Source organism: Lethenteron reissneri, chromosome 33, assembly GCF_015708825.2.
Source record: "Lethenteron reissneri isolate LAM-NWPU_2019-01 chromosome 33, ASM1570882v1, whole genome shotgun sequence".
Lineage (NCBI taxonomy): Eukaryota > Metazoa > Chordata > Hyperoartia > Petromyzontiformes > Petromyzontidae > Lethenteron > Lethenteron reissneri.
The window spans coordinates 7,764,364-7,786,170 of NC_083811.1; the positions used below are offsets into that span (position 1 = coordinate 7,764,364).

Here is a 21,807-nt window from a genome sequence, read left to right on the forward strand (position 1 = left end):
AAAAAAATTACGAAATGATGAACGAAGCAAAGTGCCGACGACACCGAGCATCTTCTTGTTTCCACTGATCGTAAAAAAAAAGAGAGAGATACCGCAGCAGCAGCAGGCCGTTTAGCTGGCCACCTGCATGGCAGACAACCGCGTAGTCCCTCTCCTCGGCAATCGTCAGACGGACACCCTTGCCACGCGGCAGAGACACCCACGGCTTCTGGCCCTTGCCGACGACGAAGATGTTTCCCGGTCGGGTGGCGAACGCGTTCGCGTCCTTGACGTGCACCACATCGAACGAACCCAAGTGGCGCTCGTGTTTCGCGAACACCCCAATACGCCCCAAGTTGGCGCCGCCGGCCACCATGCGCAGGTTTCCGGCGTCAAACTTGATGAAGTCCGTGATTTTGCCATCCTCCAGGGTCGAGCTGCGCGGTGTCGTTGACTTTGATTAGGGGATCAGGGTAGCGGATGGTTGCGAGCGTCGTGCCTCACCAGGAAGGGGACCCCCTTTCGTTCCCACGCGAAACCTTCTTCACTTTGCACAGCTCTTGTTCTTGGCCTCCTCTGCTGGCGAAGCGGCTCTTCTCCTCTCTCTCCTCTCGATCTCCCCTCTTTCTCCTCTTTTAAAAAAATGGTTTACATCGTTTATTCACGTAGTCATATGTAGACAAATTTCCGATAAACAAATATTAACTCCAACACATCCAATGTTTCCAATTTCAGACACTTCATTTCTCGGGTTCCTCTTCAAATTCAGGCTCTTTGAATGTCAGCTCAGGAACTCTCTCTCTCTCTCCCCTTTCTCATGTCGGTGATGTGCACGGCTTCTTCGAACGCTGGGGAGCCGGACAAGCCCCTCTCTGTACCAGCGTGGACGGCACCCTCGTGTTCACCTTCTGAAGCGCTCGCTCGTCACCGTGGCGTGCGCGATGACCACCACCACCACGTGACTTTTCTTTCGTGTTGTGCGCGGTGCTTTTAGCACCACAAGCGCGTGGATTTGTAGCGTTTATTTTCATTTGTTTGCTGGTGACTTTGTGTATTTCATATCGAAATCGCCTCCAAAAGTTGTTTAAAAGTATATCGCTCTCCCCTCTCCTCTCTCGTTCTCTTTGTTTACGATCAGAGGAAACAAGAAGATGCTCGGTGTAGTCGGCACTTTGCTTCGTTCATCATTTCGTTTTTTTTCTTTCAATGCTTTGCTTTATGTGCCCCCCCCTCCCCCCGTTTACTCCCCTCTCTCCCCCGTCTGACGATTGCTCACCGTCGGCCCCGAAATTCAAAAGCTCCTTGCTTTCAAATGCACGTGCTACGTTGGAGGGCCTTCAAAGGTTAAATGCCAAAAAAAAATCCCCAAACAAACAACCCGTGGCAATCCGTCGCGTCGGAGTCTCGGGTCAAACTCGGAGGGCATTGCTCAACAGCTGGACATATAAAGCAATCGCCGACAAGTTCACGGCATCTGAGCAATGATTATGTGGCTGGTCAATATGTAATGGCATCATGTGAAGCCAAGTTACGTTTGTTGTATTGTCTGTTAAGAGTCTTTAAATCTGTCCGTAACGTGAATGTAGTAAAAGAGGACACTATAGGACAACGGGTTCACTTTTAACTTGTAAACATTGCACGTGCAAGGAAATAAAGTTTGCACCTAAGTGCATCTGCAATGCGGTGTTAAGAATACAATAATTATTAGTTTTTGGCCCATTCTTTTTTTAGTACGGTAATATGAGGAATGTTGGCTGAGGCACCTGCAATTGGTTAGGGTTAGTTTTGTCATTTCACGCTGTGGATGTGCCGGGTGATTTTGCACGTGTCAACGTGACCTGCTCGTTGCACGCCTTGCGCAGCCGCTCACACGACAGCACGCTCACTCTTCTGACAGCACGCTCGCTCCTCCGACGGCTTAATTCTGTACAAGAGTTGGAACAATAATAAGATACAATAGTCCCGTAAGCGTTTACACCAAAATGAAAAAAATACGTATTTTCGTGAGCCTGTTTTGTCGTGACATGATATCAACATAACATTGTTCGTGCTACTTTCCAAGAAATTTGTCGCAGCGGTGCGATGCTTAGTTCACTGGGTTATCTGGTTCGATCTACAGGCGCGGTAGTCGAACCAATGGGGGCAGCCTTCTTCTTGGTTCTTTCGGTAAAGTCACATAGAAGGGTAATAATAAAAGAATAAAAATATAACATAATAAAATTATTCTCACAACGTTTCGGCCACAATGCAGACAGCCGTCCTCATGTGAAGAACAGGTCTGTCGGAAAGACAGACGCTGTCTTTGAGAATTATTTTATTATGTTTTATTTTTATTATTTTATTATCTCCCTTCTACGTGACTTTACCGAAAGAACCAAGAAGATGAATCCCTGCAGTCACGAAAGCTTTAAATCGAAATTCAATAGGGGCAGGTTTCTTAAATCCCCTCCGCCTCTGTCAACGCAGCAGTACAAATGGACACACCAGTTAGTCGATTGGCAGATCACGTGTGGTCGGATAAAGTGTGGGTGACGTCCACTTCTTCACAGGCTTCTCTGGCCAGCGTGGAAGAGGAGGCGACACATCCTCAGTAGATTTAAGGGGCCTTTTCAAAAGTGGCGTGAGCGAGCGCCTCTGGAAGTTGTTTGGTGTGCAAGCCACCACCGATTACATCGAGACGAGGAAGCAGACAGGGTAAAAGTCCCCAACTGGTGCCTTTGTGTAAAGATCTACACCGCAGAGAAATGCTTTATCTTGTGCGCGCACAAAGCGCCAATGGGCGTGCGAGACCCGCGTGCTGCCCCGGGGCGAGTGGAACGAGGAACGAAATTTCCGTGGCGCAATCTGCGGCGATTATCATCGTCGTCGTCGTCGTATGCTGCAGGCTCTAGGAGAACACTTTCACGTTTAAACAAAGATTCCACAATCCCCCCCCTCAAAGCAGACTGTTGGTGGGGCGAGTGCTGTTCGCGAGCACCTTTAAAGGTCGGCACGGTACACACACACGGGTGTGGGTGGCCAACACCACGGCCGGCCGCCTTTGTTTCCCCAGTGCTGATGCTTACAACACTACACCGGCAACTTATTTAAGGCTCAGGCGACCTAGGGGAGGCCTAGGACAAGTTTAAATATTCGCTGCTGTTGTTGATCGTGAGCGGGAATCGAACTCAGGCCGTCGGATTCATGCCGCGGTGTGCTAATCGCTGCGCCACTGTTCTACATTAATTAATACACACGCACACGCACCAAGAAAAAACTAACTGGCGTTTTTTCTACCAGGAAATAAGTCGTAAATAATTGTTTTAAATGCAATCCAAAAACAATACACGTGGCTTCCAGCATGCTTTGCAGAGTTTTTCCATTACAGACTATCAAGTTAAATACAGTAATCATTGCCAACAGCTGAAAACCATCTTTATGATCTGACTTGTGTTGTTTTAAAGTACTTTCTAATCAAATGTGATGACGATTCATCCGATGTGTACTAGATCGAGTGTGCTGCTGCAATGCCTATTTAGAAGGCGAACGTCCCAAAAAATGCAAACAACGTTTGTTGTGACATGTCCCGAAGTAGATGTCACGAGATAAAACTTGTACACGTATCTCGTTCGAGACAGGCTGCTGTTGCGGGCTGTAAGTCGAACAGGGTTAGACTTGTATCGTTTTCTTTTGGCCACACTTGCTTGTGTGTGCGTGTGTGCGTCTCTGCGTGTGTGTGTGTGCGTCTCTGCATGTGTGTGTGCGCATGTGTCTAGAGGGAATAGTGGTGTCGCGGTTAGAGCGCTGCGATACGAATCTGGCTACCCGAGTTCGATTCCCGCTCAGGGCCAACACCAATGGCGATTATCTGAACCGGTCCTGGGTCTCCCCTAGGTCGATTCGGCCTCAAATGAGTACCTGGTGCAGTGTGTACGCATCGCCACTAGGGAGACAAAGGCGGTCGGGCGTGGTGCTGACCAGCCGTCCCCCCGTATGTCGTGCCAGCCTCGGTAGGTGCTCGCTAACAGCACTTGCCCCAACAGTCTGTTAAGGCTATTCGGAGGATCTTTGTCTTTGTGCCTGTGAGGAGCGGTCGTGTAGTGGTTAGCGCACTGTGCTGTGAACCCGGCGACCCGATTACCGGCCCATGGCCAACATCAGTTATGAATATCTGAGAACAGGTCCTGGACCTCCCCTAGGGCGACTCAGCCTTAAATGCATATACTGGCGCAGTGTGTAAAAATCACAAATGGGGAGACAAATGCGGTCGGGGGTGATGTTGGGCATAGGTGCGCGCTAACAGCACTTGCCCCAACAGTCTGCCTTAGGGTATACGGGGGACCTTTGTCTGTGTACAAAGGCACCGTCTAGGTTTGCCTGCGCAATGTGTTTGCTGTGTTTGCGTTTGCAAAAGAGACTGCATGTTTGCCAGTGTGTACCTTGTTCATGTGCATTACAGGCGCTGACCAAAATGTATAAACAATACAACCTAGCTGGCAGTAAGTACAAACATTACTTACTGCGAGCTAGGCTGTCACCGTGGCGTGCTTAACGTTCTTTTGGTAACGAGCTGGACAACCCGAGAACACATTAGAAAGCGACAAACCCTACATTGTCTTGTGCCTCCGTGTGGAATGGGTGTGTCTCGTGTGTGTGTGTGTGCCCATGCACTTGAACATGCTTTAGGCTTGGATTTACACACGTCTGTCAATGACATTCGCAATGTGAATGGCAATGCATGTGTTCATTTCGGTTGTGCACTGCAGAGACCCGAACCAAATCCCAAGATCAATGAACAAACAAACTCAACACTGTGGCGTCAATAACATTGTGGCATTAAGAGAAATACAACCGAACTAAACTATTTTTTATTTTACCAAGTAAGGCCATCTGAGCTCTTTTTCAGAAGCGACCTGGCTTATCAGGTGGAAATTTACAGCAGGCAAATAAAAAATGTAATCTGAAACTTGGTCCTATTTCGTGGTACATAAACTGAGGGGCCAGAGAGACTGAGTTCACAATGGTAGGAGAATACACTTAACACCACGATGCCTAATGAGAATTACATTGAAAACAAATAGTGGACAAGTTTTTAAATAGGCAAGATGCCGAGGCAACGGGAATAATGAACAAAAACAAGTCAATGCATATACATGGCATCTCGCCACGGTGGCGAGATGTTAACGACCTCACCTGATATACAGGAGGCGGTGGGTTCGATCCCAACCTTGACGCCTGTATATTTGAAGTTTCATTTTCTCCCCGTGGTTGCGTGGATTTCCCCCCGGATCCTCTTGGTTTTTCCCTCTAAGTTTAGGACAATGCGTTTAGAGCATTTGGTTGCAATAAATTTGTGGCCAGGTCGCATCTGAAAAAGAGCTACACAGCTCAATGGGCCTTACCTGGTAAAATAAACACATAATTTAGTTTGTATCATATGAAGAAGGGACATTGCCCGAAACGTCGCATGTTATATATTATTTTAGCGCAATGTTTTTGACGAGTGTGTTGAGATTTTGTAAATCTATTAAGAAGCAATGTCCTAGAATACTCTTGCAATGCCAACAGTGATTACATAAAAAACACAAACTAACAGAGAAGCAAGGTTCTTAGTGTGTCATAGTGCAGCACATATATTCGTTATTGCCATCAAATGCACGCTCATTCAAAATTATAACATTTGGCTTGGAAGGAAGTCTTTCTCCATCAGGGAAAGGTAAACTAGTGAAACATATACTCGTATATTTCTTTTAGGTCCAGGGAGGTTCCATTGTTTATTCCACAAACGAGGTAGTTACTGAAAGCAGATCCTTGCGAGCAACGGAGGGCCGTTTTCACAACAAAGAAGAAAAATAATTACAAATTAAAATGAAAAATTGCCTTTTTTTCCAAACAAGCTTGTAGATTTGCTTTTTAAAAATAGCCTTTCAAAGGCGTTTAAACATTTTCGTGGCAAACACTTTGTGTAGGCAAAGCTCTGCCTTAAGAGCCATTGGGTTAAAAGGGTTCGGGTAAATATTTGACAAACAGTTTGTCAAATGAAAGTGATAAGGCTATTTAACTCAGTCAATTAGGGTATCATTTTACCATTATATAAATAAAGGAATATTTCTACACGGGGGAGGGAGGGTAGTGAGCACAGTGGTGAGTGCACTGCACTTTGAACCCGGCAATCTGAGTTCGATTCCTGGCCGTGAGTGATTTTTAACTGATCCTGGGCCCTTCCCTTCATCAAACCTGCACTGACCAACTTAGTTAAGTGTGGTCAAACAGACTTCCAAGATTGACACAGCATGGGGAGGCCTTAACGCTGCAATGGGTCCACACGTGGCCGTGAAACTAACATATATACGCTTTGTCATAAAGCACAAATTACAATTGAAGCAATGACTTTGCCACGGGTTCTGCTTGGAAGTCGAGACAGCCAATGCGATTGCCTCCAGGTCTAAAGTGTGCCTGCTATAGACCACGTCTAGGCTGTTGGGATTTGCTGCTGATGGAGATTCAGAAAGCACGAACGCTGGCCAATGTCAAAGGCGTCTCAGAGTTGGACCCTTACGTGTTTTGTCACAATTACATTAACCAGCTGCAAAAACAACTTCTACGTCACGGTATCCAAACATGGCTTGTGATTTAACACGAACGCAGCTCGTAACAAAACTATTTCATAGACAACTTCAACATTTAACCGTATATATTAGGTCTTTAACGATTTACCGAGTAATACATTAACATTGCTCTTTAGCTCACAGTAGAATCATAAGACTACATGTACGAGAAAGGATGTTCTTTTTTTAGATTTTGCTCCACGTATGTTGGAAGTGATCCAGCGAGTAACTGGCGAGTGCACAGTGCTATGGACGTGGCGGACTGAGTTCCATTCCCAGCCAGGGCTAACATCAGTGGTTGGTGATGTATGAACTGGTCCCTGGCCCTCCCTTTACCATCCCACACAGAGCAGTGTGGTGAAGTATAGCCAAACAGCCTCCATGACTGACACGATGTTGAATGAATGGGCCTTTGTCCAGCAAGTTTATTGACAAAGGGTTGTAGATTATTTTGTATTATTAAATATTCTATTTAATGAGTTCACGTGACCCCCGCAGCCACTAGACGCTGCTATTTTCATCACAATGTAAAAAAAAAAGATTGACTAATACTTGAATAAAACCATGACCCTCGATTCTAACGAGTCGTTGAAACACGAGCGGAGTGAGCAGCGCCGTCGCATAATTGCTACCTGCTGCGCTATTGCTGCAGGCCATGCATTGCCTGCAGGAAAAACAAGTGCATGCCAGTATGGGTGTAATGTAGTGCTATTAGTGTATTTCTGAAGATCGTCAGCCAGGGCTAGGATTCGAGCCTAGAGCCAGAGTTGAGGCACTATAACAGGAATGACAGGTCGTTAGGACATAACACGCTAAGCCTATAATTATTAAGACCATAAGTATTACTTACGACATCATCCTCATGTCGTCGGCGCTGCTAAGTGTGATGCTGATGGGTTTGTGCCTCTCGTCTTCGGGCAATGAATACTGTCAGCTATTACACATGGATCGGAAATCGGGTTTCTCACAAAAGAAAAACCCAAAACCACACAAAGGATCAAATGAAGGTGAAAACTGGAGAAGAGAGAAACGTCGTGTTTTCTTTTATTATTTTTTCTATCTACGGGACTTTACCGAAAGAACCAGAGAGTATGGAGAAAATAGGTAAAAAAAATCCCAACGACAACAAAAATCCCCAAAATGATGAGATCAGGGTTACAATCAATAAAAATGTGAGAGCTGGAGTTTCAATGTTTTATAACCGAGGACTCTTTACAGCCGCCATTAAAATGTCGGGGGAGGGGGTCTCAAATACAGCAAGTGCTGTATTTGTTTAGAGGAGTCTCAAATGCAGAAGTAATTCTACACATTCAAGGTCGATACAGATGGTTGAACACCAGATCAGAGGTTGCAGGAGGTTGTGCGAAGCAGTGGCGTGCAAATCTGCGCGCAACAGACTTCGCCTTTCTTTTTGCAGACTCCATAAACCAACCTCTTCTTCGCCTTAAGTCGACTTGTAATGATACCAGTTCTCAGAGCCGTAGCTTGACGTGTGGGTGCTCGAGGCAAGGTGCCATCCTCGTATCCCGCACCCCCTTCCCCCAGCTATTGCGACGTTGGGTCCGCCCCACCAAACATTTCAACCACCAGCCACCACTCTCTGCTTCGCTTCCAAGAATGCAAAGGGGGCACCCATGGCAGCCGCCCCACCCGCTCCACCCTTGCTAGAGGGCAGATACTAGCTATTCTCCCCCTGGGTGTCAGTGGACTCGCGGTTGAGAACCTCTGGTCTAAAGAAGAAACACCATCCAGCGGATAAACGATGCTGAGGTCATACGCATTGGAGCCAAGACTGCGCATAAAAAAGATTACGTGCAGAAATGCGTTCAAGAATCGGAGATGCCATCTTTGTATGCAAGCTATGCTGAGATTCTTGTTATGTTTGCTGTTGAATGTGCCTCTTTGCATACATCCATTATCGATGCTGAGTAACAAACGATGGAAGACCTGGATAGAATTTTATCAGACTACAGCTCTTCAGTAACTACACAATAAAGTGGGTTGATGTTCTTGATAATGGGATTACATATCCGATGCCCAACAACAGTTTAACATATGAAAAAAAAATCTGCTGTCATCTACAGTAAAGCCAAGTGTGCAATGCCGGTGTAGTTTTCACATAGAACCCGAATACTATCTACAATGTCTAGACATAGTGTCAATTCCATATTCATTGATGGTCTTTGCCCCGAGCTATTTAAGCTTGCTTAAGGGCACTAAAGATACTGCCATTAAGAGATGTAAAATCTGACCACACAGAATGTGTTATGTGTGCGCATGTGGAATGGTTGAGTCGTAGTGTCGTGGTTAGCGCACTGCGCTACAAACCAAACTACCGAGTTCGATTCCCGCTCACGACCTAGATCCGTAACAATTATCTTAACAGCTTTTGCCTCCCCTATGACGCCTCAGCCTTACACGCGTACCTGGTGCGGTGTGTAAACATTGGGCTTTGCGGCCACCCACCCTCGTGTGTACTGTGCCAGCCTTCATAGATGCTCACCAACAGCACTTGCCCCAACCGTTTTTGAAGGCTATTCATATATGAAGGGATCTTTGTCTTTGTTTTTTTGGAGTGGTGGTGCAATGGTTAGAAGACTGTGTTAGAATTTGGTGACCCGAGTTCAAGTCCCAGCCAAGAATAGCACACAGTGGCAAGTGGTATCTGAGTATGTCATGGACCTCCCCTAGGTTTATATGGCTGTAAAATAGCTACTTTACCTTCTGTGAGGTCTACAAATGAGCAATTTGGAGTCAAAGGCAGCCAGGTGTGATGCTGACCACACCATCCCCGTGTGTGCCAAGTCACCCTTAGTAGTTGCTCACTAACAGCACTTGTCCAGCAGTCTGTATGGTTAAACAGGGGATCTTTGTGTTTGTGTGTGCCTCTATGTGTGTGGGGAAGCTTGTGGAACCCTCGAGTGGTTTCAGGAAAGGGCGGTTCTGCACAGACCCCATATTCTCTGTCTGCTATATTAGAGGTGCAGGAAATGTCAACAGGGCCTACAGTTCTGATTTATAGACCTGGTTAAGGCCTATGATGCCATTAAGAGGGCAGTTTTTTTTTTTACTTCTGTGGTCCCCGAGTCGCTGCTTGTGATGGTTAAGGACCTCCATGATGATAGCCAGACCCATTTAATGTTGCATGGCAAGGGAGTCAAAGCCATTCCCTGTTCACTTTGGGGTGTGACAGGGATGTCCTCTGGCTCCTAGACTAGTTGACATGTTTTGGTCAACAAAATGATTCATGCTGATGAATTGGCAATTCCTCCGAGAAGCTGGAGATTCTATTGCATCTTGTTACAAAGTGTGAAGACTGCACTATCGGCTACATAACACAATGTGGAAAATTCCTGGCATGTCACTTCACACAAAGCCCCAGGTTCTCTAAACTACAATCATGCTCTCTATTCTCTATGGACTAATCTATAGGAACACGTGCTGCAGCTTGGAACATTCAGACTGGCCTGCCTATGATCCACCTTGAGTTTAACAAAACTAAATAGCATGAGGACATCACAAAATATTGAAAGATGTGGACAGTTCCATCAGTGATCTCTTTTGGCAGGCGAGGCTGGCATGGCTTGGTCATATCCAAGCACTGTATGTCTAAGAAGCTTATGTTTGGGCTTGATAGGGGGAGCGAAATGAGCAAGGCATGGTCTCGAGAAAAGATGGTCTGATGTATTACAGTAAAACTTGGATCTGAGTTAATTTGCCGATGACAAATACCATTGGTGTCAAGATTGGCCTCTGTGGTGGATGCTAGAAAATGACGCTCACAGGCAGTTATAGGCAGCGGCCCTCCAGCAACAATGGGGGATGGCGGAATGACACAACAATGCACAAAGTGTCAGGCGGCTAAAACACAGAAGATTGGTACAATGGGGAGCACAGGTTGTCCACCTGACAGTCATCTCACTCAGTTGACCCATAACTTATCAGTCGGCCCTGTGACCTCCTGCCAGTGAACCTTTGATACTAGTCATGGACTCAAAGTGCACTTGGTCTGATGCAAGTGCTGTGATATCAACACCACTTAGTGGAAAATGGAAATTGTTGTTGTGTGTTGGAGAGCGGTGGTGTAATGGTTGGCACACTCCACTAAGTCACAGTGACCCGGAATGCATTTCTGGCCATGATGCACAACGCAACTGGAATCAAAACCTCGCCTGCCTCTCACCCTCGCTCTACGTAGTCTAAAATAAGTAGCTGCTGCAGCTGTGTGGACATTAGTGATGAACGGACAAAGGCGACCGGGTGTGGTCCTACCTCCCCCTGTGTGCCATGGCCTGCCTTAATAGGCACTTGCAAATAGCCCTTGCCCCAATAGTCTATAAGGCTCAATGGAAATCTTTGTCTTTTCCGCCTGTGCCCATCTGTGCGTATTTGCAACTTTTTTTTTGTTAATGTGTGTGCACGTGCGTGTTTATCTGCGAGTGCATGTGTGTATGTATACATGTACTGTATGTGTATTTTGTCTTTGTATTTATATTGGGAGCGGTAGTTTAGTTGATAGCGCACTGTGCTACGTACCCGGTTATCCGAGTTGAATTCCCACTCAGGGCCAACATCAGTGACGTTTATCCGAACCGGTCCTGGGCCTCCCCTAGGTCGACTCAGCCTCACATGAGTACCTGATGTGATGTAAGCATCGCCACTGGGCAGACAACGGTAGTGTGGCGTGGCGCTAACCACCCACCCCCTCATGTATTGTTACGGCCTTCATAGATGCTCGCTAACAGCACTTGCCCCTACAGTCTCTTGAGGCTACATAGAGATTATTTGTCTTTGTATGTATGTGTGTATGTGCGCGCGCTTGTGCATATGTGTGTGTGTGCACGTGTTTGTGTGTGCACGTGTGTGTGCATGTGCGACCTCACCCATTGCTGTCACATGTGGCCCAAATTGTGATTCTGGAGCATGGGACAGTTGTATGGAAATTACAATGCACACGAAAGGAAAGCAGCGGGGTAGCAGGGATTAAGGCAGAATTAGCCCTTTGCATGTTGGCCTAGTGACAGCCTTTCGCAGCCATCCTCCTAATCTCTCCCTTTCTGTTTCAGTTAGAGCAGCTGTCTCTTTTGTCTCTGTTCGATGCACCTCCTGCGGTGACTTATTTATATTTATTTAATTTTAGTCCAAACTGCGCATACTGCGCATGAAAGTGATGGGCTGCTGAAGATAACGCGTTATTCGACAGGCCCAGCTTCACGCACGTGTGTGATTTAAATTGAAAAAACGTGAACCCTCTCGGACAAAAAATTCAAACCGTCCAAAAGCGAATCCCCGCTTGTGTTTCCACATTCAATTCAAATTTTCAGACCTTTTACGCTAAAATCCAAGCGACATTATTGCAAACATGATACCAACCAGACATAAAGAACCTTGTTGTAAACTGGATGTTTCACGTGTACGCATAAACGTGCAGCCGTAAAAAAAAAAACCTCCTAATAAAACGCACCTGCATACGCTCTGCCAGCGTTATTTATTTGGCTATCACTCACGAATTGTGCCGGCCAGACGACGGCTCTTTGAATCGGCGCGTTTCTGTGGGTTTTTTTTTTGCAGATGCATCGCTCTGTTATTGTGTCCCCACCCCCGCCTCTCCCCTACCACCCCTTGTTCCCTTCAAGGCCAATGCTGCTTGCGCCCACCTTCCAAAGGGAGACACGCGGGGTGAGAGGTCGGGGTCCGGGGGGGGGGCAGCGAGAGGGCTGGCCAAGTGAATCGAGATGAATCAAACTTAGGCGAAGGTCACCGTTGCCATCGCACGGTCACCTGCAGTCACAATCCCATTTCTTTTCTCGATGCAAAAAAAATGTATAAGGCTGGTGAGGGTTGCGGGGGTGGGAGTGGTGGTGGTAAAATCAGGACCAAAAATAATTATAAAAAAAATAGGAATTGAGGCCTCCCAATTTTTTTGTTCATTCTGTCTGACATCCCAGGCCGCGACTCTGTACTATGGGTCCAAGAGCACCCATAGAAGAAAGAAAAGTCACATGTACGAGGTCAGATGAATATGAGGCATTGTACGATGAAAATTAATTTGCCTCGTGCGCGTCGCCATGAAAGCGTGTAATCAGAATGCGCCTGTTATTGAGTTTGGCCACAGCACGGCTGTGGGTGTTGTGTGTGGGAGTGGGGGCGGCCGATGTGCTAACGCTGCTGCTGCTTTTTTTTTTTTGCAGCGAACACCAGACCAGTGTCCTCACTTTGACACGTCGCTGTCTTTTCATTTATTCCTCTGACTGCAGGGCAGCGAATCTGCTCTCATGACCTTTGCTGTGTGCATGAATGCGATGTCCCCGTGCATATATTTGTTTCAATATATATGGATACATTTGTAGTGGATGTACACAGAATGGCATAGTGTGTATACACGCATTTACCGGGAAGGAAAAATTTATCAAAGTGCATCCTATCATAATGGGAGGAAACGAGAGTACTCAGAGAAAAGCTACGTATATGAGAACATAACGTACAGCACTGCCACCTGCTGGCCATGCCTTGCCTCCTTATACCTACAGCACGTGGCAAGCCCTGGTGGTCACCCAACCAAGGCACGAATCAGACTCAACCCTGATTCGCTTCTGAGATCAGGCAGGCTTTGGGTGATTTTAGCCGTAGGCAAGGAAGGCTGGCGTTCAGCGCCATGTTTTATTAACGGGGTCTGGTTGTAACTAAACATTTGCTGTTTGTGCACTAACAATTCAGGGTTCTTCCCTTTTGTGTATTTATGGGCAGTATATTCATATAAACTTCCTAAAATGCACAAGATAATTCACTGCTGCATTGCTTGGAAATATTTCTTGCAACGTTTTAAACAAACCCCTGTTTTTGGTGTTTTGAAACATAGCAGCATTCATTTTCTCTCGCGTATCCATCTGTGTGTGGTTGTTTGCCTCTTAGTTTCAATGTTTCGGGTTTTTACTGGGATTGAATTGTAAAGCGCTGTGATGCCTTTTGTGAATGGGGCTATATATAAAACAGAGTTCGACTTACCTACAACAAAAATTACGAACATGCATAGACAAAGATGCGTACCAACACACACACACACAGCAAAAACATAAATGTATCGTTGGCATGAATCTCTTCTTGATTTGCGGTAACTTGCTTCCACGTATTGACGAAAAGCCAAGATACGCCTATTCGGGTTGGCCACTATTGTTGCATTATTAAAAAAACAAAACAGATCAAATTATATCGTAAATTACGCTGTCCATAACAGATGTTGTTGGGTTAGATCGCATAAATATGTGTCGTTAAACTTGCCACGGCCCGACACAGACAATTAGTAAGGTTTGTCACCTAAACAAAACATGCCAATTCGTTACTAGTAGGAGAGTAAACCCACAACCAGAGGTGTGGACTCGAGTCATGTGACTTGGACTCGAGTCAGACTCGAGTCATGAATTTGATGACTTCAGACTCGACTTGGACTTGCATAACAATGACTTTGTCCCACCTCTGAGGTGTGGACTCGAGTCATGTGACTTGGACTCGAGTCAGACTCAAGTCATGAATTTGATGACTTCAGACTCGACTTGGACTTGCATAACAATGACTTTGTCCCACCTCTGAGGTGTGGACTCGAGTCATGTGACTTGGACTCGAGTCAGACTCGAGTCATGAATTTGATGACTTCAGACTCGACTTGGACTTGCATAACAATGACTTTGTCCCACCTCTGAGGTGTGGACTCGAGTCATGTGACTTGGACTGGAGTCAGACTCGAGTCATGAATTTGATGACTTCAGACTCGACTTGGACTTGCATAACAATGACTTTGTCCCACCTCTGAGGTGTGGACTCGAGTCATGTGACTTGGACTCGAGTCAGACTCGAGTCATGAATTTGATGACTTCAGACTCGACTTGGACTTGCATAACAATAACTTTGTCCCACCTCTGAGGTGTGGACTCGAGTCATGTGACTTGGACTCGAGTCAGACTCGAGTCATGAATTTGATGACTTCAGACTCGACTTGGACTTGCATAACAATGACTTTGTCCCACCTCTGAGGTGTGGACTCGAGTCATGTGACTTGGACTCGAGTCAGACTCGAGTCATGAATTTGATGACTTCAGACTCGACTTGGACTTGCATAACAATGACTTTGTCCCACCTCTGAGGTGTGGACTCGAGTCATGTGACTTGGACTCGAGTCAGACTCGAGTCATGAATTTGATGACTTCAGACTCGACTTGGACTTGCATAACAATGACTTTGTCCCACCTCTGAGGTGTGGACTCGAGTCATGTGACTTGGACTCGAGTCAGACTCGAGTCATGAATTTGATGACTTCAGACTCGACTTGGACTTGCATAACAATGACTTTGTCCCACCTCTGAGGTGTGGACTCGAGTCATGTGACTTGGACTCGAGTCAGACTCGAGTCATGAATTTGATGACTTCAGACTCGACTTGGACTTGCATAACAATGACTTTGTCCCACCTCTGAGGTGTGGACTCGAGTCATGTGACTTGGACTCGAGTCAGACTCGAGTCATGAATTTGATGACTTCAGACTCGACTTGGACTTGCATAACAATGACTTTGTCCCACCTCTGAGGTGTGGACTCGAGTCATGTGACTTGGACTGGAGTCAGACTCGAGTCATGAATTTGATGACTTCAGACTCGACTTGGACTTGCATAACAATGACTTTGTCCCACCTCTGAGGTGTGGACTCGAGTCATGTGACTTGGACTCGAGTCAGACTCGAGTCATGAATTTGATGACTTCAGACTCGACTTGGACTTGCATAACAATGACTTTGTCCCACCTCTGAGGTGTGGACTCGAGTCATGTGACTTGGACTCGAGTCAGACTCGAGTCATGAATTTGATGACTTCAGACTCGACTTGGACTTGCATAACAATGACTTTGTCCCACCTCTGCCCACAACATTTACAATCCGAGGATGACGTTTCGCCGGCAATTACAATCCGTCCCCAAATCACACCGTGATTTTAAGCGTTTTCATTATAAACTGTCTGGTTCAACATTGCTCATTTATTTAAACGATCCAAAATAACCTCGCAAAACCTATGTTCCTGCGCCTCGATACTACGCGTCTATCTACGAGATCCCAAGTAAATTAACGAAAAATAATCGCGAAAGGGGCTGAAACCAAATGGGCCAGGGACCTCTCTGAAGAGCTTTGCTCCACGTCACACAAAGCAGGTCTTGTTGCCCTCTCTCGTCTGTATTTAGTTTCTGTTTACACGCTGCTCGTGTATATTAAAATGTCAGATTTCTGACCCGAGAAAGTCCAACGGGCTTCAGGCTGGAATGGTAATTCCATCCATTTGGCTCTGCTCGGAACCCATCAGTCAGGGCAGCTTTCCAAAACGCACCATCCAAAGGGCTGCTTCAGTCTTCTCGGCGGTGCACATTACTCACGACTCTCGTGCAAATCGCAAGGATTGCTCGCCGAGTAATTTTCGTGAAATGTTCCGTTTTTTATTAACACACAGAGCCCAAAGGATGCGACTTCCTTGTCATCCACCGTGAGCATTTACCTTCATTTGGCACACTTAGGGGTTGGCTGGGTGGCTAAGTGTTCAGCAGGCTGGCCTATGGGATGAAGGCTCGTAATGCTCCGCGATTACATTACCACCCATTAATATAAAAAAAAATCACCTGGAATGCACCCGATTTAATCAGCTCTCAGAAGCTAAGCAGGGATTTGAGCCTGCATAGTGCATAACAGGTGTTTTAACCACTGTGCCTAACAGACGTTTTAACCACTGTGCATAACAGGTGTTTTAGGTTTGATGGGGTGCTACGTTGTGGGCAGCAGAGGGAAGTGCAGCCAAACCCATTTGTTGTACATTAATGTAGTTACTTGCTTTGACATCTATGCGCCCCAAGCTTCACCAACCTGCACCGACCTCTGTGATGAAGTATTATCAAATATTCTTTGGGTCTTTCGGTAAGGTCACGTAGATAGGTAAAAAAGAAAATAAAGATTTGTATTCCTGCAGTAACGAAAGCTTTAAGCCAAGATTTATTATCAAATAAGCAACTAACCATCACACTCTCTATGGCATGGGGAGGCCTGCATCGACCGGTGGATTGACAAAGGGCTGAACATGTGCATTATGAAACAGTAACACCACCAGCATATGCGTGTAAGCTAAACCAGCGTTTTATTCATAAGAAGGGGTCGTTGAAGGTAAAACAATCAACAAAGACACTTCCTGCTCAGATGAGAATGGGGCAGTGGTCATTTCCTATTTAGTGGTGGACATGTTATAGGCCTATGGCTGGGATGAGTCAATCCCTGAGACAACCATCATCAAAAGTGGCTGCCTGGGATTGTGCGTTAAAGTGAAGAACCGCTTGGGATTGTATCTAAATGTATATTATTCCACCTTTGTGAATGTGATGGCATGCACTTGCCACTGGCATAACTCTTGAACTCATGGTGTGGGAACACCTCTGTTTATGATGGCTTATTTACCTCCGGCAAAAAAACACTCTACCTAAATACAATGCAATACAATTTGGATGTATGCACATGCTAAAGCCACTGCAGCACATATATACATCGTGTCCACACTGCAGTGTAGCGCCTGACCGTGACTGCATCTCAAGAGACTGTACATCAACTGTGGGCATGTTTATTTCATAGCGTGAAACCATGAAGACACAGAAAAGGTCTATGACACCGTTTAAGATAATCGAATTCATTCCACCAAGTGAGAATAGCTTTCTGCTTGGTACCTTCGCTGCAAGAGTTGCTTCTGATCACAATTCTCGGCCTACGTGTCTAGGCTATCACGGTGTTGGCATAGGTCGATGATAACGGTCAGAGAGGTTACTTGCAATGTGTGCTCAGAACCATCAGTCGTGGGCAAAGAATTAAAAGGAAAATCTGAGCCTGGAATTGAACAGCGGAAGGCAGGGGACTAGTACTAATGGCCGGGGCAAGGGAGTTGCAGGAGGTTTGATAAAACCGTACTACTGAGAACAAAGTGAGATGCGCTGCCGTCCGGACCGTTTGACTGTGGCTCTCTTTCTTGCGTTTAAGCTCGAGGATCAACCCAGCTACATCATCCATTTGTGGTCTGTAAAATAGGTACCACGTGGTGAGATGACGCCGCTTGGCAAGGGGGTCAACGACGGCTGTTGTAAGAAGAGTTGTGTCTCGGTCCTGAGATAATGGTGGTTTCTTCGCCGGTTTTGAATCTTCCAGGGTTATGAAGACAACCCAGTGCCCGTTTGCGGATTTCTCATTTACAGCATTACAAGTTCAGTTCATTGTAAATCCACTGCTGGATTACGGGCTCCTCATACATGTAAGTCGTCTGGATTGTGTAACCATACAGTACTTTACCGCACTGGTCAGTGCGAGTTGGTACAGTGATTTTGCAGTAGTTGTAGGAAAACACGATGTTTACTTGGCCCCCGTACATTCACATGAGCCATACAATCATGGCTGGGAATTGCAATTTCAATTTACGGCAGTGTGCGGAATTCCACAGGGGGCCTGTTTTCATGTGATGAATTGCCTCGCAGATGCACAACCGATGATGCAACACGAGGCATCCATGAGCGTTTTACTTAACCGCACAACGAGATCTAGTCAAAAACATTTTTTACGGAGTTTATATTTGGCATCTCCAACATAGGTGGCACAGCGTTTGAGTGAGCGGCTCACAACTGGAAGACTGCGAGTTCCAATTCCTAGTTGGAGCATTACTCAGCCCATCATCCCTCTGTGGTCAATACAAGTTCAGCTTTGAGGGCAAGACGTAGTCACGAAGAGTTCTCACCGCTGGCTCAGGCAGGGCTCTCCATACGTGAGATGAGCACTGCCTCAATGCTTTTTCGAGGCAGGAAATCACTTTGACATTTGCCCGCGCTTATTTTGAATAAAGCCTCCTTCCTTACTGATGCAATCGCTGCCAGCGATGGCACGGCTTCAGGCAGCAGTCGTGGCAGTCTTCAGCGGAGAAGTCTCTCACTTGCCGGTCGCGTCCGCTTGAGTCTCCCCGGCGTCTTCTCAACGAGCTCCTCTCGAAGTGTTGCGACACAGTTGAGAGTTTCCAAAAGGAGAGCAACGTCCCCAGTTGACCACGACATTCGACGTTGTTGCATCGTTGCTGTTTCTCCACAAGGTGACAAACGCGATGGTTCTTACTCGTGCCATTGGCTCCGCTGAATCACACGACGCTGCATGCACCCATTGGGGAGAGTCGTACGAATGACCCAAGGCAGTGGGGTACGAACCCATGGCACGTGACACGTCCCCTCGTCACGTCCGCAGGGGGTACGCGGGACAATTCACGAAACAGTGGCGTTCACGTGGGGCTATGAAGCAGTGCTGGTTTATCTTATTGGTTCTTTCGGTAAAGTCACGTAGAAGGGAAATAATAAAATAATAAAAATTAAACATAATAAGATAATTCTCACGACGTTTCGGCCACAACGTCTGTCGGGGAGACAGCGTCTGAAGATGCTGTCTCCCCGACAGACCTGGTCTTCACCTGAGGACGGCTGCTTGCGTTGTGGCCGAAACGTCGTGAGAATTATTTTATTATGTTTTATTATTATTATTTTATTATTTCCCTTCTACGTGACTTTACCGAAAGAACCAAGAAGATGAATCCCTGCAGTCACGAAAGCTTTAAATCGAAATTTAGTGCTGGTTTGCTTGTGTGCACGCGTTATTGTATGGCCTTATGCTTGCACGTTGGCTGGAAGTTGGTGGTGAACCTGTGCTCCTGAATGCCTCATCTATGTTAGGTCTCTCATCTATCAATGATGTTTTACTAAAAAAAAAATGCAGAGTATGAATTCATTCAAGACCATCTGAAAATCTCTTCAGCCGTCCACATTCAGTAAGTTTCAGCCAACCACCTCTGTGTCGTGTTTTGTGTTTGTTTTTGTTTATTCAGTTATTATTCGACTTGTTTACACACGAAAGCCTCGCTGGGTTGAAATACACTTTTTCAAAAGGGTCCATGCCAAGTTTTCGCATTAGGGGGTGATGTTGCCGCTGTGTAATCCCAATTGAGCAATTTACAGGTTATGTTTGAGCATTGGGATATTTTGTAAATACCAGTTACTTTGTATGGTTTTGTTTTGCTATACAGGGAAATTGGAGACCCTGGACTAAACCCACGCAGAACAGGGCGACAACATGCACATTACACGCAGAAAGGCACCCAAGTTGGGAATCAAACTCAAGCCCTTCTTCCTGCGAGGCTCAGGCCGTTACCACTGTGCCACCCTGGTGCTAGTTAGTGACATGAATTAAACTGTAGCGTAGGGATTTTTTTAAAAGTTGTATTAATATTTAAGTATTACATTATAAAGTTACCGTATTCAGTGATCTGTTATTAAGTGTAAATTACACGTCTTAGGTGTTATATACGTGTAAATGTAACAAGAATGCAATACATGTCCTTTGTTTTATTCTATATAAATCCTATATGCGGATATGGGTACACGGACAGTTTTTAGTGCTGGTAGGGGTATGCGTAGAGCGTGTAGCCCTGGTAGCGGTACACGGTGAGCAAACGACTAGGAACTACTGATCGAAAGGTGAAAGGTCACGCCACAAAGTGCATTCGATGTATAACAACCCTTGAAAAAAATTGTTCATCAAATAATTCGTCCAAAATTCTGGACAGGACCTCAGATAACGAAACACTGCACAGCTGCGAGGGTTCGGTAACTCCAATAAATTGGCCGTTAATTGAAACTCGGCTCATCCCCCCCCCCCAACCACCCATCACCCACCACCTCAAAGCCGGATGGCCATGGGGACAATGAGAGAGAGGTCTACTGCTCTGCGGCCGTGCCGATAAAGCAATCTCGGGTTTCAGCTGCTGGCCGAAGCACACCAGGGACAGGTGTTGCTGAATCATGGAGGTCACCGAGACGTTTCACTGTGCAGTCACGGGTCAACGATACCTCAATTAACTTCGCGATCGCAATCGCCTCCCCACCGCCACCCACCCACCCTCCTCTCCCCCACCCAACTCCAGACACAGAAACCGTTTTAGGGATATTTTTTTTTCTCTCTCTCTCTCTTTGTTTAGTTTTTTTTAAACAAAACTCCACAGTCACCTGGTTGCCACTTTAACCGTTTAAGCTGGCATTGTAGTTCGCCCAGCTTTTATTTAATTTCAGCAACTCCTGTCTATATGTCTATTTTTTGTATGTATCTGAAAAATGTGCTGTGCAGTAGCTACGTTAAACTGCCTTAAAGCAGTGAAACGCCTCTCGTATGCAGAGGTGTCGGAAAATACATTATTGGCGTACGTTACGGCCAAAGATGTGCATCACGTGCAAAAGGAGATATTTACAATCCAATTTTAAAGAGAGAGAGAGAGATTCGTCCGCGGAAGTGCTGAAAGCCTCGCCACTCGATTTTCAGAGGGGCAGGGAGTCAACAGCACCGATGACACGAGCAGAGCACATTCTAGACTGTGGTGACAGCAGAGGAGAAGCAGCGACCTCCAACAGAGAGCAAAGGGGTGCACAGAGAGATGAGAGAAAGTCAGGCAGAGGTGGTGACGTCGCTCAACTAGCGAGGCTGTAGCAGCAGACGCGACTGCGCTGGCGGTGTAAAACGGAGCGTGCAACATCGCCTGCGTGCCATGAGCGATGCGGCGTAGACGACAGCTCGGAGCTGCAGGACTGATGCTGCTCGCAGAGGTCTGTCAAGACCACGGCGGCGCTGCCAGGAGTTAAATGCGATACGTCAAAGCGCAGCCTCAGGTCTGACACCCTATCCGATTTTTGGACAGCCGTACAGGGCAGGTAACCGGAGCACATACAGGAAGCACTCACTATACGTGGCAGACATCTGTTACAGGGGACGCGTCATCATGAGTAGGCACGCTGCGAGGCATCCTGGTTGATTTGCGAGGGCCATCTTCACGCAGTCTGGGATGTGCGCTGCGATGATTGCCCTGAGGCTGCCTGGGTGCTGCTTGCAGCCAATAGCGATGCAAAATGTCATTCTCAGACATACACACATATTCATCTATTCATTGGGTGACATTAATATCTGATCCAGTGGTAGAAATTCCACATTCCTATGGTCGGAAGGAGAGACAGAAAAACCGAAAATCTTTGTTCAGAATTACATTATTTTTGTTGTGATGTGGATAATAAAACAATTTGTTCAGCTGTCTGTACTGATCATTTAAAAGAACTGGGTTCAATTTATCATCATATCCCAAGTTCAAGATTACCGACCTCTAGCATTGGA

At 46.3% G+C, this 21,807-nt stretch overlaps 1 pseudogene; it reads right to left on the reverse strand.

Annotated features, from left to right (window-relative positions):
* Positions 1-111: 111 nt before the first annotated feature.
* LOC133350427 (small ribosomal subunit protein eS4-like) overlaps positions 112-21,807 on the reverse strand; it is a 38,952-nt pseudogene continuing 17,256 nt past the window's right edge.